The 25,131-nt window shown below is 44.7% G+C and overlaps 1 protein-coding gene across 2 annotated transcripts in view; it reads right to left on the bottom strand.

Moving 5' to 3' along the window:
- tenm2a (teneurin transmembrane protein 2a) overlaps nucleotides 1-25,131 on the bottom strand; it is a 108,492-nt gene that overhangs the window by 82,196 nt on the left and 1,165 nt on the right. The gene's annotated exons all lie outside the window — the stretch shown is intronic.

A 25,131-nucleotide genomic window follows, 5' to 3' on the forward strand; every position in this document is an offset into this window, starting at 1 on the left:
GTGTGTGAGAGTGTGTGTCTGTGTGTGTGTGTGTGTGTGTGAGAAAGGGACTGTGTCTGGGAAGGGGAGATGAGTTTCCCCCTCTGATCCCATTTCTCCGTCTCCGGCCCTGCTTTCCTTCTCGCCGGGGAGAAAATCCGATGGAAATGCAATCACAATCATTTAGGGTCCAGACAAGAACGGACACACACGCGCGCGCATGCGCACGTGCACACACGCACGAGCACACACAAACACACACTCTGCTCCAGTACCGCAAGGGAGCCATGCAGAAAATTGTTTTGGACATGGTGATGAGGAGAGGGGGGTCGGGGTGTGGTGAAGGGGGGACTTTTTAATTTACATTTTTAATGTAAAATATCATTCAAAGAGGGAAAGTTAGGCATCTCATTATGCTGCTTCTTTATTACACACGAGGCACATCAGTCTCAGGGTGCTGTGTCCTGGGAAATGTGCACGCTCGCACATGCATAAACACAGGCGTGAACAACCTGCGGAGCCCTCCGGCCGCAATCAGCGCGTAAGAAATGAGGCTCATCTTCACACACAATAAATCTGGAATAACCTATTCTGTCTTCCAGAAATCATTAATCACAAATAATCTATATCTTTGGATTTCCCTTCTCAACTCTAATCTGTTGGGGAGGGGAAAACTTCGAACAGTAGGAAAACTTCAAACTCCCGCCTTGTTAGTCTTAATAACGAGTAAACTATTTGATGGTCTGGATCAAGAATTTAGCTGTGCATCAAGATCCACGGCGACAATCGCAAAATAACCACCTAATATTTTTGTTTTTTGCCACCTGCTTTTTTAAAGGTAATGACCAAAAACATATACGGACCATTAACTGATTACTTGCGTATATAAAATGCTGACGTGTGTGTGTTTGGCACAGATAAACCTGGGCATTGTGAATATCTATACTTTGCATTTTCTATGTCATCGTGTAGCCAGCGGTTAAGAGAAGAATGAGATATGATTGCTATTTTGCACTGAGATGAATCACTTTTTTTTTTCCAGAAGATAGAGGTGTCTTTCTCTCGAGTACAGATGCTTGCCCTGTGTGTTTGTTCTACACAGTCTGTTGATTTCCACAACAGCACAAATACTATGAATGGCTCACAGAGGGAAATCATTATCTCTGTCTTTCTAAGCTCTCGCTCTGCTCAATCAAATGAGGCACTTTGCGCCTTCAGCTTTGCACCGCCTCTGAGGTCAGAGCCAGTGATGTCAAGCCAAAATGAGACTGTGTGGCCCTCATAGGCCCCGAGGACCCCCCGTGGCTGCCTGTGTCATAAGCGATCAGTGCCAGACCATCAGTCGCATGTACTGGCTGAGGATCAACCACTTGCAGGAGCACTGCAGTGTGCACTGTGGTGAAGCCTCTAATGGCATGGGCGCATGTCTACGCCTTTAAATATAGAGATCTGTGCATAAAAGCTTTGATTTATACAACATACCATCCAGAACCCTTAGGGAAGCATCTGAGATTCATTTTCCAGCTAGACAGTGACCCCAAACATACAGCTAGAGCCATAATGAACTATCTTCTGCAACAAGAAGAAAGAGTTCTACAACAGATGGTACGCCTCCCCCCTCCCCCTCCAAGTGAGCCCTCATATCAGTATCATGGAGTCAGTCTGGGACACAATAATTCCACACAAGAACAGTGGCAAGTTGTCCAAGATGCTTGGAACAAGCCTCATGCCAAGAAAAGAAAAACTCAGCGCAAGTGTAGCTAGTACAATTGGTGCTGTCTTAACCCTATGAGACCTGACGTGTTGTCGCAGACACAGCCAAGCAAGCTGTCTTCTTATTACCGGAACTCATCGGAACAGTTTGAACTATCAGAATAATCCAAACTGGATTCAGCACAACTGGAGCATAAACATGTGCTATCAACATCTGCTTAGCTTTGTGTGGAAATTTAAATCACGTCAGCAGTGATTTAAATCTCCTCCACACACCAGCGCGAGCTGACACACAGTCGATAAGCTATCCATCTAATGGGCGAGTCTGACTGATAGCGATTTGTATAAACAATGCCGTCCATCTATTAAAACTTGACCTCCCCCCACCCTACCACCCCTAACACGCCGTAATTCAAATTCCACACCTGTTTGCTTATCGCACTGAATAGCAGTTTTAAAGCAGTGGGGCTTCACACCGACGCTCCGATAATCATCCCGCAAAGACCTCCTTGTCAAAAAAAGTGTAGTTTCACAAACTAATGCAAATACACAGTCGGAACGTGAACCTGACACTGCCCTTCCTCTATTTCCTCCCACCCTCCCCCCCTATCTCCTTTCATGCTGTTTTTTGTCCTCTACAAGTCTCCTGCAGTTCTTAAAGGCTGAGACGGCACTGTGGGAGTCTGGTCACTACTGCGTCCGCATGCACACACGCACACGGACACACACACACACTGTGACTTTCCTTTGTGTTGCAGAAAATAAAATAAAAAAAATACTGAACCTTTAGAAGTGCGTCTGTCAAAATGAAATTGCTGGCTGCATTACAAGCCTTTGAAGGTATTGAAAACTCATTTTCACAATCACCCCACAGGCAGGTAGAGAGAGCCCGTGTGTGTGTGTAGTTGGACGGTTTTCACCAGGTGGGTTAGGCAATATTCTCTGTTCTTTTAGTCGGTTTGCAGTTGATTATTATTGTCTCGGCTACAGTTTGTTGCCGAGCCCGTCGCCGTTTCTCAGCCCTCCATCCACCACCCGGCACATCTTCGTCTGGATAATCCTTACCTCTTTCTTCCATTCGAACTCTAAGGAAAGTCATTTCTCCCTGAAACCCCCCACTGGGAAAAAACAAACTTTCAAAGCCGGCCAAACAATGACTCACACATACACACATTCCTCTATGAAAAGGCACACTCCCACAGAGGAACATCAAGAGGCACTGAGCGGACATAATGGTTTTCTGATAATTATTCACAAAGGTGACTTTTGTGTGAGTGCCACTATGTGCTCAAGCTCAGCAGCATGGAATGAGCCCGGAGTTAGTCACAACACAGGCAGATGACCAACATTATGGTCAGTCTGAAACTGACTGACACACACACACGCAGAAGGGCCTAGGCACACACATATGCAGATTCCGTGAGTCTTTCTCATCGTAATGTTTCAATTAGCTGCAGAGGACAGTCTGGCCCCACACTGATGGCCATGCCTCCCATCTGGGGTTACTGCAGTCACACAGGCAGGCGGATGGATGGACAGAATGACAGACAGGCTGATGGCCCTCCATGCTGATTAATTCGGAGAGATGAGGAGGGCGGGGTGAAAGCAGAACAGTGATGGAAATAATCAGTCGAGGCAGTGAGCTGTGCTTTTCCCAGAATTACAATATGGTCACCGAGAGCATATGGTTCTTCTCTATTTCAGTTTCTGTTACACCTCCGGCTCAGCAGTTATATAAGTCGAACTGCCTTCTTTGAAAACAATTTTCCAACGTATCTCTTCCACATTCTTCTTGAACCCACTTTTGTTTGCAGTTATTGGAGACGTAAGGTGCATCGTCTCTGCTGCAGAAAACATGCACAACAACAACAACTACTGTCCCGAAGGACTGGGAGAGAGGAGGGCTGCGTTGCCCCTCCATGATCTCTCCCTTGAGAACCCCCACATTTTTATCCCCATCTCTGGTTTCCAAGGCGAGGCGTAATCGTTCCTGTACGGAAGTCGTTACCGAAGGATTGTGGTGAAGAAAAAAAAAAGATCAATGAAGGAAAAAAAACCCCAAGGTCATACTCCACCTCTCCCTGTGTTCCCTGCTCACCTATCTAGCCTGGACCCCTCCTCATCTCTCTCAAATTCTCCATCTCCTTCCCTCCATCACCCTCTCTCTGGTGCAGGATAGTAATCCCATTAGGATCAATATTCCAGGCGAGTGAGCATCCTTTCACTGCAGCAATTACAAACCTTTAGAGACATAAAGGAGAGCATTTCTTCACAGCTTAGACCATCAATCAACTATTTAGCTTCGGAGGCAAAGGATGTTGTGTCTGTGTGTGTGTCTGTGTGTGTGTGAGAGAGACAGCATGCATGCATGCATGCATGTCTGAGCGCGTGCACGCGTTTCTGAATTCTGCAGTATTGTTCCGTCTGCGTTACTGAAATGACTGTTGGGATTTTCGTCTTATAGATCCTATTATGGGTGCATGAATACATGAGAGAGCTCCTTAATGCACACTTCCCATCTGGCAGTGCAACAAGGCCCTATCATCTCCCCTGTGAATGCACGTATTAGTATTGTCCGCAGCGGGATTTCACAGACGGCTAGTCTCGGGTGTTTAGCTAGGGGTTAATATTTCATGCCTTCATGTTATCCCCCCTCTCCTCCCCTGTCATGCCGCCACCCTACCCTCTACCTCTCACTTCCAACATGTGCACCACATGCGCTTCTTGCCTCTGCAGCAACATTTCACAGCTACGCTCATGTGACAAGTACAGTACACTTACTGTACTTGGCAAGGTTCCTTGATGACAGTAGAGCATTCCTATGATTGTGATTTAACCCAAAATAGATCCATCGCTAACAAAAACACCACCGCTGCCGTCTTTCCCTAAAAACTCTCTCCCTCTCCGTTTCAGTCTCTAATGAGGTGGCGTGACAGGACTGGTGAGGGCATATCACTTCTCATCTCGTCAGCTCTGCGCCCACTTGCGCCCCTCAATGTCACAGGGCTCCACTTTGCCTCGAGGGCCCCTGACTTCCATCTATCGAGCTGCTGTACAAACCCCCATCTGGCACTGTTTGCCCTCAAAACAGAGGCAGCCTTGGTTAGGTCGCATCTGGGGGCAGCCTTGCTAGCAGGCTCGCCAGCATACAGCAAGCTCAAAGAAGACGGGGAAAATGCAATTCATTAAAAAGCTTTATATACATCCTCTGCAGTGAAAATTTAATCTGTGTCTGGGGTAAAAAAAATTGTTAGCGAGTATAACAATTTAATCAGTTCTTTAGTGGAGCAGAAAATAAAGAACGCTACTGTAGATCTGAAGCAACACCACGGGTTACAGTGGATCCTGAAACAACAATGAGTAAATTATAAAGCCAAAGAGTAACAGACAGGAAATGACAGATCCAAATGGCTCACTATTTTTATCGACAACTCAGAGCTGCATCGTAGCCCGTGGCTCACACTGTCAAAATGATCGTTCTAATTCTTTGCCATGAAAAAATTCAATTAGACTATCATTAGACCAGGCTGATGATGAGGTTCTGTTTATCGTTAACTGCACATTATTCGATTCTTCATTTAACAGGCAGCGCCTCATTTACTGATGATCCATTTAACAAATGCTTTTCTAAAAGTTTCTTTTGGCTGGAAATGTGGTGTTTTGCGTTTTTTTTTCAAAGTGTTTGTTGAGTGCGCCACAGAGGAAACCAGGGTAACTTGTCATGTTGCCTTTTTGACGATGACAAGTTCACTTTCCTGCCAGTCTGACTTAGAAACTCAAGCATATGACTGCGAGTAAAAAAAGAAAAAGCAAATGGAGTGGCAAAGGGGTTAACTGTTGGATAGCTGCTTGTAGACCAGAGAAAAAGGAAACGGTGCCAGAAGCGTGAAGAGTGCATGCACGTATGGAAATAGTGAAAGCACCAGAAGGGGCTTGATGGCACTTGTGGTAGTGGATTAACGATTACACCCACAACAGAAAGCGGTAGCAGGAGAGAGGAGGGCCGGCTCTAAAGCTGAGCCCCTCTTTTTGCGAGGGTTTTTTTTTTTTAAACCAACAATAGAGCGGAAGAACAGATTGACTCCTGTAAGGCCAGCACTTTCTGTTCTTCTTTTTCTTCATCCCATTTCTATAAATCTCCAAATTATGCACTCCAAGAATGGAATCTTATGGCAGTTTGTGCAGCACTTGGAAGGCTGAATTTGGCTTTCCACCCTTGTCCCTGCTGGTGAATCTACCAGATGCAACTGCCGCACATCAATTCCTTTGGCTTTCCGTCACATTATCTCACTTCGGGCATTCGCATATTTCAACACACACAGCCACGCGCATCCTGCCGCGAGTGCCGATAGGTTCCCGTACTGATCACCCACTCGTTCCTCTGAAAGCCCTGGAGACGGTGAGCACGGGCTAACAAGGGAATGGGGGATGAAAACAGAGTGCTGGAAGACGCAGGCTGCTGGAGGAAAAAGTATCAGGGTTGAGGATGTCTTTCCTTGGAATCAAATTGTGCATATTTTCATCTTTGCTCATAGACCAACTCCCACAGGACATCAGTATGCCAAACCAAAGGCCTGCTGTGTCTGTTTACTCTTCGCTACAAGAGAGGGGACTGAATCAAACTCATTTCAGTAAAGAGAAATTATATCTCCTTTGATATCACTGTGTGTGAAGGCAAATTTCTATCAAAGCCGCCTCAATGAGTAGCTAAATCTTGTTCCAATACTATTCAGGAGCTAAATGCTAGCTTAATAAATACCAACTGAATACTAGCCTGTATAATGCACCAGTCAAATATAGCAAAAAAGCAATAAATGTTACAGTAAAGAGTTACAGACAAGTTCCATTTGCTTATACAGGTGAATGGCAATAATTGTTACATATGGTGGCTTTGAAAAATTACAGCCTGATAGCTAATGCATACTATACCATTCACTGAAGGCTGGCGCACAAACAATGGTTTTAAAGTTTGTTTATCTTGTCGTACAGTCTCCAATTATATTGTCAAGAGACTAAAGAGTGTGAATCAGCACTTTTTTCCCTTCTGTTTGACAACAGGCCTGTAAGACACGTTCACAAGAAATAAAGACACCGAACTTCAAACAGAACTCTGTAATACAGATGCAGTCAGTGAGTCAATGCTTTGTTTTTTCCCTTCGCCCCTCTGTTTTCCCTGCCCTTTGCTGTACGTTAATTGTGTGCATGTTTATGTTGGTGAATAGATATGCGCTGACAGCCTGGCAGCCTTCGTCAGAGCACGCGTCTTTGTCAGACCACGGGCTGACTGACTGATGAGGAGGAGAGCAGCAAACTGGAAAATGAGAGGCAAGAAAAGAGGAGGAGGAGGTGCGAAGAAAGAGGAGAGGGGAGGGCGAATTGGACAAGAGGATTTGAGAAGGTTGAATAAAAATGGCACAAAAAATAGGCCGAGTGACAAAAAAAACAAAAAAAAAAATACTGGCTGTGGATGTGCCTGAAATGTGGAGATCAAGCAGGGGTGAAGAGGAGACCAGATTGCAGGAATTAAAGTGGGGGGGAGTGTGGTGGCTCCCCTGCTAAAGGGGAGTAAAAAAAGGAAACTGTAGTTTAATTGCTAGTGTAGGCGTCTGTGTTTTTGTTGCTTGTGTGCACAAGCGGGAACTGGTTTAGATGGGTGGCAGAGTGTAATAAGAAATGTGACCTATTGATTGGTTGTAGAAAGATGTCAAAGCTCTGTGTGTGTGTGTGTGTGAGTGAGTGTCGAGGGGGTTGATGTCAGGGGTGGCACGGGGACAAAATGTCTTCCTCTTTTCCTGTGAGCGTATCCAGCCACTTGCCATCACATCTTTAGCAAGATTTGGCTTTGCCACGGATAAAATCAGATTATTATATGATTATGATGTGTGGTTAAGGTAACGGCGCCTGAGGGCTGCGGCGGGTTATTATGTGAGAGTGTTAAACAGAGGAGGAAGTGTGCTCCCCCAGATTGACAATCCAATTAAACGAGTGCGTGGTGTGTTAAGAGCAGCTTCAGACCACCCAGGGAAGCAACAAATAATACATGATTTCTGGCCTACATAGGCACTTGAAATCGAGGTGCTTTGATGTCTGCCTGCACAACCAGTTGTGAAAAAGATTCTGCATGCATTATAATATACATAATACAGCTCTTATATCATCCTCTCATCTCTGTTCGTCCAAGGCTCTCGTATAAGAAAGGAGCGAGTGGATCCTCAAGCAGGGAAAGCAGATTGAAAGAGCGTGACTTGTCCTTCATACTCCTGCAACGTTTTGAATATGTGCATTATGCACTATTTGACCATTCAGAATCCCCCCACCCAGTGCTTTTCTGTAGCAAGCGCCCTCTCTCATGGCTCACCTTGTCAGTGTTTCTGTGCTCGCAGCAGAAGAGATCAGAGGAGTGAGCACAGAGGAAGCCTATAGACAGAGCAAACAATTCAAATGCCACAAAGGTGATTGATTAGTTGGCCTGACCCGCGCTCCTGTGTCAATATAAAGGATGAAAGAAAGGATGCTTGAGGTGTGTGTATGATGGGCGCCTGATGCTACTATAAAGAACCCATAGCGATTGAGAGAAGAGGAGGAATCTGAAACAGAGACATTATTTTTTACCCTTAATTCCTGACAGAGAGGTGTTTTTTTTTTTGTTTGTTTTTTTTTTACATTCAGTTTATAAGTTCATCATTCTTTAAACTATCAAGAGGGATTTCTTTCTTCTGAAACAATCCGCAGATTAGGGACGGTTCGGTTTGGTTTTAGACGTGTGTGTTGTTCGGTTCAGGGCATGCTCGTAAAAGCCTTGCACCATTGACTCAAATGAAGGAGCAGAGGGTTTAAATGTCTTGTGCAGCAGCCAAGTCGTGAAAATAGCGAACGGTAAAGCCAAAGCGATCGAGGATGCGCCAGCAGCAGCATTGTTTCGGTCTGCTGTGTGAGACCATTCTGGATTTAGTGCTACCTTAGATGACCGCAGTAAGAAAGTGGTGGATAAAACTGTAACAGGTGTCGCGTATGCTAACAGCAACACACCCAAAATTGGCTCCAATCCAGCCTTAATGCTGCAGTAGAGGCGACACAGTGACATTTTCACTTTTGATACTAAATAACCTTAAATCTGTAATTGTGTTTCCAATGCTGCAGAAGTGGAAAAATTCTTTTTTTCCATAAATAACTATCAAGAAACTGAACTACTATTTTCTGTGTTTATTTTAAAGAAGGGAAAGTCTTCTTCTCTTTATTTTGATTATCTTTGCCTGTAATGTGATCACAAAAATACCCAAGTTAAAGTCTTTTGTTTGCACAAATTTAGGCTTCACAGCTTTGAGAGCCAGCTTCCTCTTTTATTTAATCAGGCAATATTCTTTTGTAAGAAGCACAGCAGAGTTAACAGATAAATACAGTGTGTGAATTTCAGTCATTTTACTCTTTATGTTCTGAACACACACAAAGCGTCCTCAAAGATGGAGAGATCACTATATTTTAGCATCAAGAAAACGTATACTTTTAGTTAAGACGTGACAGTGAAGAACTACTTAAGTAATTAGCAGGAATTTAAGGAAACCCCATTTTAATCATTTTGTGCCAAAAAAAGAAGGAAAAGCATTTTGAATTTTGCCATATTTCTACTTTTATTGTACAAAAGTCTCACCTAGCTGTAACCTAAGACTGTCACAATGCGTAATGCCACCGGCCTCATTCTTTCAGTTCTGCATGCACATGACATGTCCTTAAACATAACTGATATTTTAAACACTGTAAACTGAACCAAAAACTGCGATCCCATAAAATCATAGTATGAACTGGCTAGTGCAGACCTATTTCATATTTGATTTTAGAAGCTAAATGGGAATTATTTACGTAAAATACTTTTTAAAAAATAATTTTAATTTAATTTTAAATGTAAATCATAAACAGAACAGGGAAGTCCCTTTGCCATGTAGTGAGATTTACGCTGTTATCATAATGGAAACATTCCCAGAAGTACTTGAGTAAATGTACTTCAGAGATGGTAGAAGCTGCTCAGACTGTGAAAATAGCTGCGTCACTGCTTCTGTAGGAGCTTCTAGGAGTCTGACTCTAACCATCAGTGTGCTATCTCAACTTGGAGTCATTCATAGCAGAGAACCTGGGTTTCACGTGCATAAATGTGGATGTGCACAAGTTTGAACAAGAGCTAATAAAAAAGATACCAAGCCGATTGCATTCATTGTGGAAGAGAATCCTGCTTTTTTAAGCTCTGACCCTCTTTGGCAACTAAAAATCAGGGTATCTCAACCTCTGCTGCACATATTCCTGAATATTCCTGTTAATTTTATCTCTTGTCATGAGTGCAATGTGGAGTCTCTACGGTGCCAATTTATAATTTGCATGAAAATTGCAGCAGGGCTGATTTGCACGTGTTATCAAACGAGTGGTTGTTTCACAGGCACAGGATCCTACAGATCTGACACTGAATGTGATTTAAGGTCCTCCTGAAGTATCGCCATCCTTGAAACCAGATGAAGGCACTGAGGCAAAATATGCTGAGTGAGAGAAGGAACAGATTTTATTTGCATAGAACCGAGTCGAGTGCATCCCTTATTGTTTCCTGTGAAGCCTTATGTTGCGCCACATATCCGACGCAACGTGCATGTTCCCTTTTATCTGCGTCTCGAGCTTATGTTCCTCCCCGCCTTGTTCCCTCCAATATCTGCTTGCCAGCAACCAAACCGTGTCGACCAATTTATGTGGAGACGCATTGTCCCATACGGGGCCCATCTAAGACAATCAAGGCTACCTGATGAGACCCTGGGGGGAAATGTTGGGAAGGGAGGGGCGAAGAAGGAAGGATGGAAGAGGAAAATGCACAGGAGTTGGAGGAGGGGGGTGTGGGGGAAACAGCCGCTGAAAAACAATGAGACAAAATCAGAAGATAAACGAGGCGCTATTTCAGTGGCAGGATTTATGTACTGTCAACATTACCCTCGCTATTAGGGGGAATCCAATTACTCTGCGCCTCTTCTCTCCTCTTCTTTTTCTTTGGGAGCGAGGGAATAAGGGAGCAAAAGAGTGAAGGATGAAGAGACAACAGATATGAAGAGGGAAAGGACGAGAACACCTCTGCGTGATTTATCCAATTTTCCATCACATATTTAGATATTAAGGTGAGGGAGAAGAGGAGGTTAGGGAGGACGGACTTAAAAACTGAGTTTAAGAGACGGGAAGAAGCGGAATAAACAAGAGCGCAGAGTAGGAGAAAAGAACAGAGACGGAAAGGACACGACTGAAAGCTCGTGCGAGGAAGAGCGGGGTGGGAATTTTGAAAGCGAGAGAAGACGGGGAGATTTGGAAAGACAGAAGCTCCCTCTAGATTTAATTGCATGCACCTCCGCTTTTAAACGGCTGATAAATTATACATGAAGGATGCTAAGACAATAATTATGAGCTGTTTTAGTGCAAAACAGCGGGATGAGGACAGACAGACAACGGCGGAGGAGTTGGAAGACTGCAGTCGGCCAAGAAATTCTCCACGGAAAAATCTCTGGAGAGCACGCAGGGTCCAGGAGTGGAGGAATCACAGTGCATTATCATGATATTACAGAGGCCACACGGGCCAAGCAAGGAGTGGGTAGTCTTGGTGAAGCACGCGCTGAACAACACACAAAAAAGAAGCGCGCGCACACACATGGATTTCTTTTCAATACAGTGCCCTCAGGTTATAGCCCCAGCAGCTTTGGCCCCTCAGATTTTTGGCTTTGTTTATGTGACCTAGCCTGCAGCGCAAACGCACGCTGAGGAGGCTTGCGTTTGCAGTTCGCTGTCAGTACCTCACCACCATATCCTCCTCTGAACTCCTTCTCTTTTCTCGCTCCCTCCATGCATGCCCTCTACCAGCAGAGTTTTAAGCAGCAACAATATATTCTCCCTCAGACTCCAGATAATCATTATAAATCTCTATTAAACCCCCACCTTCTGGATGGATGGGGAGCGTCAGCCCACATCTGGCACTGTGAGTTTGTGTGTGTGTGTGTGTGACTGTGTGTGTGTGAGAGAGAGGTTTGAAATCTATAAATGAAAGTGTGGGTGAAAAGGAGAGGAAATGAGATAAATATGAATTGACAATCTAGCAAAAACAAAGGGATGACAGAAAATCAAACCGCACACTGTCCGTACGCTTTCTCTTTAGTGTGTGTGCGCTTGTGTGTCTCTCGTTGGCTACGATGTGTGTTTTCATGAGCCCTTTATCTTGTTTCGCAGGGCTCGTTCCAAAGCTGTACGGGAGCAGCCAGTGATCTCAGCAGTGCTGTTGTGCCCTTAAGCACAGCCACTTAACCCAGACTAACTCACTCACTCAATACACTCAATACCCAGTCGGGTGAAAATGGAAAGCCTGCAATGGCATGCTGCTTAACATAAAAGCTAAAAAAAAAAAAAAAGCAGAGAGCCGAGCTAATGCTGTGTCCACAGTCCCTGTACTTGTCATATCTGCTATAGCTGAGGATGAAAAGCTGTATTTGTCTGTCTGTGCATTTGTGTGTGTGTGTTTTCCTCAGTGGCTAGCTAGGGGCACCGCCACAATGGATGCCTCCATCCGCTATGAGGCAGATAGCGACTTAGCTTTAAGTGCTTCCCTCTGCTTTGTGTACAAACACACACACACACTGGTGCGCGCACACACCTACACACACACGCACACACATATTGAAATGAAAGGTCAATTTCTTGCCACACCACTGGTCTGCCCAAGAAACCTGAATTGATTGATTTGACTCAATTGTACTGCAGGCTGAGATGGAGAAAAGACATCTGACAGAGACTGACAACACACACACACACACACACACACACACACACACACACACACACACACACACACACACACAAATATACATACATACACATATAGATATATATATGAAGAGAAAATAAGCTTCTTGTGTGCTTCGTGCAGCAAGATCCAAAACCAAAAAATCCAACAATTCTGTAATTATCTATTATGATCACTGTCACACAAACACCTACACACCTTGGTGTGAACCTGGCATGGTAGAAGTGCTGGAGGATAGGTACAATTGGATCACTCTATTCTAGTCATGGTGTCGGAGGGGGGGGGGGGGAGATTTTGTGTGAACAGATGGTGTTTACCTAGTAGCAGGTTGGTTGGATCACCTAACCACCCCCCTCTGCCGACCATACCATTTTAGCAACACCGAGTATACAACAGACACGCACACAGGACGCAGACACTTGGAAACACGCACGCACACACGCACACACAAACAAAACAAAGAAAAAACCCAGACATACACGCCATTCCTCTCATCGGAATGAGGGGTGATAACTCGCCAAGCCGCTGTCGGGGAAAGGATAGAGATAAACGAGGGGTGACGAAATGAGAGAGAAAAAGAGCAGCTACAGAAGCAGCAACAGAGATAGAGAATGAGGGAGTGGAGTGGTGGAGAGGAGAATTGGGCCACTAGTGTTTTTTTTTTTCCGTGGTCTGTAGTTATGTAGGTCACTTTTCCCTCCAACTTGGGTGTGGGGAATTTGTAAATCTGACATAATAAAGCGTTTGGCCCCCGGTGATGCTTCTAAAACGTTTCATCTCTTCTACCTGTGTTCATTGCACCACTGCAAAAACTAGAGGAATGCAACTCTACTTGGTGATCTAAAGATCCCAAATAAAGTAAATAACGAATGAAAGGACAATAACTGATTAGATCCGTTTTCTCTTTCTTTCTGGTTAGAATCTGATGTTGACACCAACGTGTGCTCATTTATTGAGAGAAGTATGCAAACTCCCCAAAAAAGAAAGAAAAAAAAAAAGAAAATCTCCAATTCCTTTATGGCTCTTGAATTTCACAGAAGGCCACGAATGTTTGGTATTTCATGCTTGCCTTCCTTCCGAGACTTTTCTTGTAAGAAGCAGTGGGCGATCTGAAGCAGAACGACAATTCCCTCTCTCATTAATAATTCACCTGTAGCTCTGACTGCAGCACACTGAACCAAAGAAAGAAAGAGGCGGAAGAAAGAAAGAAATACAGAAACATCACATGGCCGTGTTTTCTTGAGGACACAGCTTGTCCCGTCAGTCTTGAAACGTCAGAAAGTCTGCACGTTTATGCAAGCACAGATAGACACACATGTTCACACGTGAGAGTGTGCGCGCACACACACACACACACACACACACACACGTGCATGCACAGAGGGGCAGACGGCATAGCGTATGAGGTCTGACAGTGCTCTCTGAGGACCAGCCTGTGTTGCTAAAATAAGGGCAAGTCTGGAAAGAGGTGGATTCCCCTGGAGTGGGGCACAGAAGAGCACTAAAAGCTAAGTGGAGATAAGAAAAAAAAATAGCCTCGAGAACTGGAGGATGAGTGAGAGGATGAAGGAGAGGAGGAGAGAAGGTGAAGGGCAGGAGAGGGAGGGGAAAAGAATCGAGGATGGAAGAGAGGAAGGAAAGGAAATGTCAGGAAAAGGAGACAAAAGTGTGCTTGTATGGTGCAGTTTTAGTGCAATATATTATTATATATATTTATTCTGGGACTTGTAACGTATGAATGGCTATATGATGGAAATGCCAGAGAAAACTTTTGAGAATTAAAAAAATTACAGGAGGCTGCAGAAAAGCTTAAGTGAGCGACAGGCGTAGGAAAAGTTTAGGCATTAGCTGGTTAAGCGTGGTGTTTTTCTTATGACACTCTCAGTCAGCCGTTCCTTGTTTCTCGCTGACAGCATTTGTGTTTGTATGTATCTAAGAATGTAGATATTTGTATAGAAGCGCGCACACAATTTATCCCCCGCCAAGCAAAGAAGCGAGGCAGAGGGATAAATATTTGTCTGTTTGTCGGCAAGATTAAGCTAAAAAAAAAAAGAAGAAGAAAAATAAATAAATAAATAAATAAAACGGAATATCTGGAAACTGCAAGGACGGATGCCCTTCAAATTATTATTAGTATTACATTATTTCCTTTTTGCCAGTCGAGCCTTAATTGCAAGTGTGAGATGTTATCCAATGAATCATCGCTGAACTTTCAAAAAGATGCGCATACTCTCGCTATCTCGCCTCACTTTTTAACTAAGCGAGTCCTACGTTAGTTAGTTAGTGTTACAAACCCACAAATACGCACGTGCACGTGTGCATGCATTCTAAGAAACAACTAAAAAGAAAAAAAGTAGCGTGCACTCTCTACTACTTCACAACTTGGCGTAGAAGCTGTGGAAACACATGGAACAAGGGTGTTACTTTGGCAACATGACTAAGAGCTTTTTACTTCTCTTTTTCCGCTGCGGACCATACAACACTGTGCCTCCTCCTCCTGCTTCTATCCTTCTGTTTCTCTCTCCCTCTCTCTTTTTGCCTGTGTGCCTCTTTGTCCCTCGCCCTCTCTCCCTCTCTCTCTCTGTATCTCTCCATCTGTGACTGTGTGTAGGTACATTCCTTCTCCATTAGCTGCTTTTGTTGCTGTGCCAGGGGACACCGTGGGGTGGGCTGGGTAGGTGGGAGGGAGGAAGAGATCTGGAGAAATGAATAAGAGCCACAGCTGGATGCAGCACCTTATCCTCATGCTCTACCTGCTCTCATATATGGGATGCACTGGAAAATGACAAGGTTCAGAGTGGACTGTATGAAAGACGCACGAGCCAACAACAGCAGAACAAGGCACAAAATAACAGCTCTGCAGATTGGCAGCAGTGCAGCGCTGTCTTTAAACGGGATTGCTTTGTGCGATTGTAATTTTTGGGTTTGTTTTTTTATGCATATGTACCCATTGTCTTAAGAAAACAAGCAGTATTCGTGGGCTGCCTGCTGGCTGATGCTGGGAAACAAAAACATTCAAATGAGCTGCTTTTTAAGTCATTCTTGGAAAGAAAGGGGAAAAAAGGAAAAGAGAAAAACCTTTGATATGTTTCACTCAGCCATCACTCACGCGGCATGTTTTGACTCCCCTACTTTATTTCTTCCGTGCCATATTTGCTTGTATTGCTTGTTTGTTCTCAAAGATGAGGTTATGGGCTCTGAAAATTGGCAAGTGGTGCTTTAAATTTGTGTGGCCTTGATCAGGTCACGCAGCTTACAGCAGACACAGAGAGCAGTGCTTCTCAGTCAGAGAGCCCTAACCGAGTTTTAAAATATTCTTGAGGGGAGGCTTTTATCAGGAAGCTTTTTGGTGTCTGAGTTCAGCTCCGGTGGACGAAGTCATCTCCTTCCGTCCGGCTATTCTAATTGAGGCTGCCACGAAATGAAACGGCAAGTCTCCCCGTCTGATGCTGATGCAGCCTGGGTAATATCCTTGCCGCATCCCCCAGTGCGCTGTTTCAATCTCACCCAGTCGGCGTGAGGATGATCGAGCGAGATATGAGCGTATGGGCACCGAGGGGAAAGGGAAGTGTGGCTGTAAACAACCTCAACCTGTTCTCAGAGCTCCGACAGACCTGGAGAAAGGGATGAGACGAGCTGGAGTGTGTTTGAGCAGAAACACTCCTCCTACTGTCTCCTCTGTCTGCCTTTTCTCTCTGCAATCCCTCTTTCCCTGGGAGCCAGTGTGTGTTTGAGTGGGTGAAACACTGCCACAGTCCTATTGCCTCCCGTGAGACGCTACTTCAAACAGACTGGAGAAGTACTGCCAAGGGTTCACTTGCTGGATGTGTGTATGTGTGTGTGTGTATCCCCCATCTTTGTGTGAGTATTGTGTCTATACACACAGATGCTCTCTGTGCCTCCGTGTGTCATTTCGCTTTCATATACTCCTATAGTTATTTTAAATTCATTAAAATACACACGGGCACGTTCCAAAACAAACTGTCATCAAAGTGGAGCTCGTATATAATCAAACACACCCTCACTTTCTCGCTCTCTCTCTTGCTCCAAAACACACATTCGCAGACAGACGTGATTTAACAAATCCGTGGCGTCTATTAGGCGTGAAGGCCTCCCCGCTGTGTGAGACATATTAAAACTCGGATTAGTCCAAAACAATTACAAAAAGCTACAGATCCAGAGCCACGGATGCTCTAAGTATGTTTGTGCGCACGCATATGTGTGTGTGTGTGAAATTGCCTCTATCGCCCCATGTGGACTTTATACTCTGGGGGTGGGAGGCGGAGGAATTGCTCACATTGCTCACGCAGCTCACGTTTTATTTAATACTTGGCAATTGTTGATGAGCAAAGGTAGCGGGGACCTTGAAGCACTATGCTGCTCTAAATAAAATTGAAAAAACAAAACAAAACACTCTGAACAGAGCAATGGCAATGACTCAAGTCTCATTATATGTGTGTGGTTATGTTCCAACAGTGATGCGCAGTTAACAATGTTAAGAGCCCTGACAAAAAGAGCAAAGGGAAATTTGCTGACACTAATATACAAATACACATGATGGAGCAATGCTTCGCTCCCGTTGCTGGTTTCCGAAAACTCACCTGGAAAGCGCTCCCCTGTTCCCCCGCCTCCTCGTTTCTCCTCTCGCACGCTGCTGCAGCAGCTCTTCAGGCGCTGCGCGGGCTCCCGGTGTGTCACAGTATTAAAAGAAACAAACTTACGTCTTGTCTATAAATCATTAAAAGACTTAGCCCTGAGAAGCATAGCTGACTTGTTTGCACAATGTAAAACGAACAGGGCTCTTAGATCATCTGCCGCTTCTTAGAGTAAGAACAGAGATAAGTGGATCATCACGGAGCTGCTGCGTGCTTGCAGAACAAATTGCTAAAGGTCTGGAGTGCACATTGCTGTGAATGTGTGTATATTTTTGTCATTCTTATTAAGCAAATCACCCTGAAACACGATTTCTAAACACCCTTCCCAATATCTGTTATGTAAATCTTTATTTTTAATTTCATGCATGTGAAACTCCTCCAAACTACTTCTCTGTATAAAGTTTGCAAACTGCGCTTCGCTACACTTCCCTTCCTCCCTCGACTCCTTTGCTCTTTTTGCTCACTCCTCTCTGTCCATCCGTCTCTTCCTCCCTATCCTCGCCGACTCTCCATCTCCTCCTCAGCAGAAGAAGTGGGAAGTCTACCTGCTGGATAATCCTGCATTACATCCCTAATCCCCTCAACGTGTTCTCACACACACACACACACACATACACACACACACACACACACACACACGGTAAACAATAGATTCGGCTTTTGGAGGATTTACACACCTGCAGGTACTGCAGATTTTTTTTCCTCTTCTGGAAGTAGTAAGTAATAGCAGTAGTATGTGCATTATCAAGTGACAGGTTTTCTACAATATCCTGAAACTTATAGAAAACATTCACTGTGATTGGATGTAGAGGCGCAGTCCTTTATGACTATAAGACTGAGCCGCTGTTAGTGAAGGGTCTGCTGACACTGAGCTTATCTAAGAAGATATACGAGTGTAAATATAAGGAAAAGAAAACAGAGGTGTGCAAACACTGAGCTTTGGGAGTACGTGTGTGCGCATATGATGATCTTCTCTAGCGGGTGAGACGCAAAAAAGGTGTGATAATTGAGAGCAACGGAAAGTGGGAGCGGCGTGGAGCGATGGAGGCAGAGCAGCGGGCGAAAAAGAGAACAGAAAGAAGTGGGGACGCGGGGAGTGCGAACATCTCTGACGAGGGGTTCTCATTAAGAAGTGGCTGCGGGGTCCAGCCACTTGGCATTGATTTGTTTTAAAATCCAAAGCTCAGCCATCGACAGGCTCGGTGTCCTCAAGTCCCTGTCAAAGCCAACAACCACACGCATTGCACACAGGCCTGTTTAACAGCAAGTCAAACCACCAAGATATTTTTCTCTTCTATTTCTCTAAAATAACAGCCGATACTTAGAATAACACGAGAATATTTTTGAAATGACATTAATAAAATATTTAACTTGTTTCATCCATTTCGCTTTCAGAGTTAAATGAATAAATCACAAGCCCAAACCAAAAAAACCCAACAAATCCAAACTCCTCAAACACTCAAGTCTGCATCTGCTTTCACATTCTTCAGACTTTTTCTTGTGCACGAGCCTCTCAGCGCGCACACGTGTGTGTCTGTGTGTGTGTGTGTGCTTCTCGCTGAATAGCCAGTGAATAGAGGCCATAGGCAATCAATAGCAATCTACGGCCAGCCTTCGCAATGCTAATGGAACTGTGTGGAATAGCTGGCATTTGGCCAGTGCCATCACTGAAGCATCAGTCTGAAAAGCACACGTGTGTATACACACAGAGAAAAAGGTTAGACAGACAAAAGGTGAGAGCCACAATGTGTGTCAATATGAGAGACGGCGAGAGTGAAGTAGACAGAGAGAGACACACATGCGGCGAGATGAATGTGCTGGGTCACATTGTTTAGGTGATCGAGAATGATCGATGGAATCATTTCGGTGCCCCCTTTGCCCTCCTGCACGGCCCATCTCCCCCTCATCTCCCCCTTAAGCGCTGGTCATTAGTAACACGCACACACAAACACGCGCTAACACACATGCACAGACTCCTTTTCACTTTGTCATCATCCCTAAGGCAAGGTCACAGCGCACCGTCTCCTCAGCACGCGTCTTCTGTTTTGCAGTTGGAGCTACTTTCTGCTGAATTAGGATGAGAGCGGCGTTAACGCTGGTAATGAAAAGAATGGAAAAAAAACTGTTATGCAACTATAGATTATGCATTGAGCTACGAAGCCACATAATGTCTTATTTGTGCAGCGCAACAGTGACATTTACAAGTCTTTTCAAAGTCGGAGTCTGCAGTTCAAAGTGAGCTGAATCTAGTGAGTAAATCCCTCCTGAGCTGTAAATATGCCTGCACTGTGACTGAGCGCAGAGAGAGAAATAAAAATTAATAAATAAATAAAGAAAACCGCAACAGAGAGAAAATGGAAGCTGTGATGATGTTTTTCTGTTTAATCATCTCCTGGCGGAAGTGAGAACATTATGTCGAGTTAATTGAGGGAGAAGTGAAAAAACATTTTAGCCGAATGTGTATCACCCCCCCGCCCCCAACCTCACAAAATTGATGGACGGCTAATGTACGTCTTTCGGATGAGCCATTTCGTTCTGTTCGTCAAAGTAATTCCGAAGTAATAAAACTTGGTCTGTAATTCATTACTCTTTGCGTGGAGACGAGCTTAAAGTCTCCCCCTCCCTTTTTTAAAGTGATTTAAGGCACACACATAATCGATAATCTCTTTCTTAAAAATGAATGTGACAGCACTACAGTGAGGGGAAGAATATAGCACTAAAGGGAAACCTCATTTTGCACTCTCCATCAGTGCCATTTATGCATTAAGCTACTCAAGTATCCAAACACGGTACCTTCTGGCAACTGGGAAAAGAAGCACCTCAAGCTATGCCCTACACAAAACTACAGCAATGAGGACAGCTCCTCCGCTAGACGCGAGCACAGAAACACCTCCCTTTCTGCGCTTGTAATACAATCCTATATTTGACCTATTCTTTTTGCGCAGCCAAAATACCTGACTTTCCCCGGCAGAAGCAGGGCTCTTTGAAACTGCCGGGTGTAACGCACTAATGCATGAGCTGTTGTCCTCACCCAATCCCTTAAAATCAGCTTCACATCTGTCCCGACTTGACAGCCAGGGAAGCAGCCAGTAGCTGGCGGCGCGGCGTGACTCACAGTCTGGGGCTGGAGGAAAGGTAGTCACTCCTCCTTTTTTTCTTCTTCTTCTTCTTTTTATGGTAATAACACAGAACCTGAGGAGAGTGTTCACGAGAAAAGAGGAAGAGATGCAGGAGGGAGAACAAAAGAAGAGGTGAAGAGTTCAGGAAGCTGGAGTCAGTGCTTTGGGGAGAAGGATATTAAAGATGAAGGGAGGTGCTGAGAAGGGATACGTGGACGGGAGGTAGGAGCAGCAGCAGCAGGAGAAGCAGCAGAGGGGTGTAGATAGCAGAGAAATGCGAAACATTAGATAAGATGAGGAATGAAAAGGAGAATGGTTAGTCGGGTTTCGAGTTTACAAACAACGGCGTGATGAGTCAATGAGTCACGGCTGTCGCTGCTGCAGCAGAAGGTATAATGAGGCTGTATAGATGAACGATGGCATCTCTAGGACAAAAACTCCTTTCTAGCAGAAATATGGGGATCAATTTATCACTTGAGCCTGACTGTAATTGTGACACTTTCATCTGTCTCGTAGTTAGCTTTGGCACGGATCGATCACTCAGAGCGTTAGTGTTGCATGGCTAACAAATGGCGTAACGTTGCATCCTACACAGCTGCACAGATTCAGGGATGGGATGCTTAAGGGAAAGTTAAAAAGGTGAATAAAACAAATGATGAATACCTCTAAAAAAATCGAATTCTTCTGCATTAATATGGAGGAGAAAGTAAGAAAAAGGGTTTAAATTGACAGCGATGCCACGCTTTTGTTTTCTTCCTCCTTTTCTAATTTAGCTTTTGAAATGAAAGCAGAAGAGCCAGAAGAGATAAGAAAACACTGAGACAGTGTCAGGCGTGGATGGAGGGATGCTTAGAGATATGAGAGGAGTGGGATGTGTTGGGGGTACAGGTGACACACATGGCAGCGCCACATGCAGATGGTACACATGGATGAGCAGCCAGGGTAGTGAAGCGTAAAACCAGCCAGCTCACTGATCAGACACACACACACACACACACACACACACACACACACACACACACACACACACACACACGCACAAACGCACTCAAAAGCATGCTGAGAACACCAGTTAGCTTGCCAGCCCTTTACTCACCCAAATCACCACTGTGAAAATTAATACCGCCAACCGTCCATACAAAAAACCACTCACACACACACACAAACTTTATAGCAGACACACATACAGTATACCATTCAGTAATCAATAAAAGCATTAAATATTAACATAGGAAAATGTATCTATAAAATTTGTGAGGAACCCTTTCTGAAGCATTTTACTTAAAAACTTTAAAAGTGTGTTCAATTAAACAAAAACACTCCAGGATCCTAAAGGTTTAATATCGGCGTGTTTAAGCTTAACGATTCTTTTCGCTTTCTTTTTTTTTTCCTTCAAAATGGACTCGAAAAGTAAGATTGACTACCAGCTTTTCAAGACACACACACACACACACACACACACATCCCCCAAAAAACCAAACCAAAAAAACCAAAAACAAAACAGCCACATAAGTGCTCACTTGATGAGAGAGAGGTCAGACAGAGCAATACAACCTAAGCCCCACCCCCTTGCCTCAATCTTGTGATTTCAAACATGCACAAACGTGTTATACACCAGCACTGATGGCCGTGTGCACAATAAAAACATGGGGTGTTGGGGAGGACACAAGGGGCTAAAAGCAATCTTCCAACTGACCTTGAGTGGGGAGGACAAAATGCAGTGATGGAAGGAAGGGGGGGGGGGGAAGAGAGAGAGAGAAAAAAAGCCAATGCGACGAAAAGGGAGTGAAATACTTAATCTATCTCCCCTGGTGGAGGGAAACAAATGCTTTCACTGTGATTGAGGACGCATCGCCCTCACACACCAACACACACACACGCGCGCACACACACGTATCCGCGCATTCTGGCTTAAGGAAGAACTGGAGAGGAAAAGCAAGAGTGAAACTCATTTTCCTGAAGCAGAATGGGAACACAGAGAGAAGCGGAAGAGGAATTTGTTTGGGGAAGGCGGAGTAGTACAGGAGAAGGCAAAGAGGCCGAAATAGGTGGAAACATGGGTGGTGGGAGCAGACAGAGACAGATGGACGGAGTAGAGACAGGGACGGGAGAAAGGGAGATGACTGCTAGTGACCGGCCTTTGTAGATGACTGTTGTTGCTCACTTTTGAGTCAGCTTCACTGAGGCAAAGTCTTAATGACTCATGACCCGATACTCCGCTTAATCAAGCTGTGCCTGTGTGGGTCTGCGTGTGTGTGAGCGTGCGTACGAGCCACTAGTCTTGTAACAGAGAACTTTATTACCATCTGTTCCCACACATGCTTATTTGTTTAGCCCTGACATCCACGTCTTCTTCAATCGCTTTGCTATTTTTTCCTCTCCCACTCTGTGCCTCTTCCAATCACCTCTCCTTTTGTGTGTGTACCCCCCTCTTCCTCCTCCACCCCTCGCTGACTGCGTGGAGGGGTTGTGTTCCAATAAATAGCGTCCGACCCAAAAAGGAAAAAAAAAAATCAGGGCCATTATCTCCGCGGCTTCCTAACTACCTCGCTCGTCTTGGTGACATGGAATCGCGCTCCAGCCATTTTAATCAAAGCATGTGTGTGTGCATGTCAGCCTGTCTGAATGTGTTTGTGCGTGTGTGTGTGTGTGTGTGTGTGTGTGTGTGTGTGTGTGTGTGAGTGCCTCAGTACCTGTAGAGGCCATTAGGTGGAGCTGGTGCTTGGCTGAAAGAAAGGGACAGAGGCAAGATGGATAGCTGAGCGCAACGGAAGGGAAGGCTCACTCTCTTCTACCTGGTATCACAGATTTTCCTGGCAGTGTTTGTGTGTCTGCTTTTAAAGGTGTCCAAGTGTGTTGTAGGCTGGATTGCTTGTGTCCAAGGGAATCAATTATTCATGGTACAATGAGTAGTAGAAGTGTTGATTACAGACTTAAAAAAAGCAAAAGCAGAAGAATAAGTAATATTATTTTTCTTTTTCTTTGTAACCTTAAATAAAAGCACAGGTGTGCCATTAACAAGCATCCAGCTAGCCCTACCTTCAAAAACTAAACAAAAAGAAACGCCTTCACTCAAGACCATATTATAAAACAGACTGTGTTTAAGGACAATACCAATATCAATTACTTTCACACGTTTACCTGTGACAGCATTTTGAGTTTTAGTTTTCGCAAATGTGCTGGAAATCAGCGAGACTCTGTGTGAAATTCCTCACAATAAGATACTGACACCTCGGATGAAACACGCAGATCTTCCCTCTGATTTGTGAAAAAAAACAAAACAACTCACACACAAACACGCACAGCACAACACACAGACGCACATGCACCTGTGCGACCACAGATCTTGTTGGCAGTTGAGAGAAAAAGGGACGGTAGCCTGGAGGAAGGGCAGGTGTCCACAGATGGAGCTCTCTCTGTCTCTCTCTCTGTGTCACAGATGGACCCAATCACACCTATTTCTCTCTCACATGCCCTATAGCTACATAATCGGTGTGTGCGTGTGACTCTGACTTGTTTATTGTCACATTAAAAAAAAAGAACGAAAAAAAGAGTGTATTCTGAATTAGCCTCTAAATATGCATACGTCTAGCCTACAGCGGCGAGCGAGTGTTGTTTTTTGTGGGTGAAGCAGAGGCTGAGCAACGAGGCCACGCTAGACATCTACCCCACCTATCAGTCTGCGCGTCGGTCTGCTCGGAGCCAAAGTACAACTTACGGCAAATATGCTCACAGTCGGACGTTGTCATCATCGCGGTTTAGGACAACTTTTAATTTTTTGTATATCTAGTGACAGCTGAACACGTGCGAGGCGGCCTGCGGGGGGTTTGTCTGTCTGAGATAGCGGGGGTTCCCGCTAGCCAATGGGACCACACAATCTGTAAAGCAGGAAGTGAACCACCGATCTGTCATCTGTCTTCATAAACCCACCAGTCAGGACCCTCCTAATTAGTCACCATAGAAACCATGGCTAATTCCCCGGTCTGCCATGCCAATCACGTCCTGTCTGTGGCAGCAATCAGAAAGGCACATTTATCCACCACTGGGCCGGATCCCTGTAACAGATGAGTGTGTGTGTGTGTGTGTTTGGTGGGTGGCTTTGTGTGCATGTGGATGCGTGTGGGCGGTTCAGGGAGTTTGTATGAGCTTGTCAAAGGCTTGTATTTCCTTAGACAATGTTGCCTTTATCTTAAAAAAAAAACCACACGCACACACATGCGCACACATTACGGCTGTCTAGCTTGTAAATTCATAATGTTTGTTCAGATAGGAGGCAGATGTGTCAGAGCTGCTGAGAGGGGTGTGTGCCACGTTGTGATTTTCTGTGGGAACTGTTTGATTAGCCTGACGAGTGCTAGCAATCCCCACACACCCACAAAGCAATCAAACAACTATTATATGGCTCGCACACAAACACAAACACGTACATGGATACAGACGTAGAGATGTGCCGCAGACGTGCTTAACCTTTCCCTCGGAGGTCAAACTGTTTGGTCAAACAACACCGCCACGCTAAAGATGACCCCTGCGGGTCCGTTCACACGTGGGAGTTGAGACTCATCAAGCCAGTTGGATTTTTTTTTTAAATAAATGAAACCCACATCTAAATAGTCAATCAATTGATCAACAGCGGATTAGAAAGGCAAATAGCTCGAAATAACCTTGTAAATATTGAAGAACACACAGACGAATACATTATAGATCGACGTGGAGGGGGTGGAGAGGGGGGACAACCTGTCCCATCCATTTCTCCCCATCAGCTGCTTGTCAATCACTGCAATCGCTGTCAATTGGAACGTGCTCACCAGAAGGCTGGGGTGGCTGACACACAAAGATGCTCTTACAATCAACTTCAAAT

The sequence above is a fragment of the Neolamprologus brichardi genome, chromosome 2, assembly GCF_056152115.1.
Source record: "Neolamprologus brichardi isolate AB-2024 chromosome 2, ASM5615211v1, whole genome shotgun sequence".
Lineage (NCBI taxonomy): Eukaryota > Metazoa > Chordata > Actinopteri > Cichliformes > Cichlidae > Neolamprologus > Neolamprologus brichardi.